Below are 1,902 nucleotides of genomic sequence, written 5' to 3' on the forward strand. Positions count from 1 at the left end.
AAACTGACTCGATACTTGAACACAACCGACAAACTGAAAATGATGCTCAAAGGGGAGCTTATTCATCACAACCTACTCTAACAATTTCATTCATCACCTGATCAAGTGAAATGAAACAACCAATGCAACCAAGTAAGTATCCCGTCTGCTGTTCGAATTCTCCACAAGTGTTCGCTTATGAACAACAAGAGAGAACTACTGAAAGGCAACTCTGATGGCAACTTAGAAACAGATCCGTTGAATGATACGAACTCTCTATCCGCCTCCAAAAACACTGCATAAGGATCTTGAAATTCAAGCACATCGGAACTTAGCTCATACAATGGAGTACTTCTCTTTTCCTCATACCATGCATGCAAACTTTGATCTGAGCCTTGTGATGAGACCCCTGCTGAAAATGACGAAGAAACTGGCTGCCAGATCAAATTCATATCAGCACATGTTTCAAGCTCACATGTGGTCAATGGAGAAAGACTTTGACTGCAAACCTCATCCAAAACATCAACAATTGGATCATGAAAAGCTTGAAAAGACTGTTGCAACCCATTTTCTATTGGTTCCAATGTGATTACATGATTGCCTACATGCTGCTCATTCTTCACTGAAGATGGACTATGCAAATTTCCCTTCAAATACTGAAATGATTCAAAACAGAAAGGTAGGGAACCTTCTTGTATCATTTGATCAAATATGTCAGCTTCCATGCTTTCATCTGCAACTTGACAACCAATGGCATTTGGGGACTGCAAATCTGAATATGTAAAGTCTGGAACAAGGTTTTTATTGCCTTCAAGATGGTCTAGATCAAGACTTGTTGACAGCTGATTTCTAATTTCATGGAAGTTGTCTCTAATGAACTGACATGAATCAAAACAAAAAGGCAAAGATCCTTCACTTACTTCCCAATTTTCTGCACTTTCCTCATCGATGTCATAGCTGATATGTGATGGCTGAACATTGTATTCAAGCTGCTGAAAATGAACTTTTTCCTCCCACAAACTAGCTGCTGATTTGTCTGTAAGATTAGCTTCTGTTTGGAGAACATAATCGTCATCATACTCATCAAACCGAGGCAAATCATCGGTATAAAACATATCATCAAGCATGCAGGTCATATCAACAGATCTCTCTTCTCTAAGGTGATCTACAAAACAATCATTATCAGATCTATGACAACTAGGAAAAGAAACAAAATGTTGTGGATCAGCAACTTGTTCTTCTTCAATCAGCGCGCCATGAACATCATAATCATTCCTTGAGTTGATCTTGTCCATCATCTTTTCCACTGCACTTACCAAAATGTCAAGCTTTACCTCTAGAGATGTTGATTTTTCCGGATCTATGTTTTTCATCTCTTCTTCCTTCAACCTTGCCCTTCGGATCAGCAGATGTGCCTCTACATTCACTGCACTGTTTTGCATCTCGTGAAGTGTTGCAATATCCCTTTCTCTCAGCTGAAACTCCATCTCCGGATCAAAGGCACCCGGATAGTGCAAGAGAGCAGATCTAGGAGTAGGCCTTATATCAGCCGGTATCGAATAATAAACTTGGTTAAATCTGGCTGAAAACTGTTGTACTGTCTCACCTGGCAGTCTTTTCAGCTGGTTATACTCTTCTACAATCAAGAGAAGGTTCTGTCTGATCATCCACCTGTGGAGAAAAACTTTGACGAACAACTGGAAATCTGAGATGCTCGCATCAGGCAGGGTTTTGAACCAACTCTTCACTTCAGCTTGCAAAGAAAGAGCAAAAAGCCTAATACTGACATCTTCATCATCAACTTCAAAAAGATCTAGAAAATTCTCAAAATGCTGGACATGTTTCTCAGCGTTGACATTCTTACATTCACCATCAAACATCGGCAAGTAGAGATCATAGTTTTTGGGGAAAGCATGAAGAACA

The sequence above is a fragment of the Pinus tabuliformis genome, chromosome 3_1 (assembly GCF_031772625.1).
Source record: "Pinus tabuliformis cultivar Carrire ecotype Pingquan chromosome 3_1, CPIR1, whole genome shotgun sequence".
Classification (NCBI taxonomy): Eukaryota; Viridiplantae; Streptophyta; class Pinopsida; order Pinales; family Pinaceae; genus Pinus; species Pinus tabuliformis.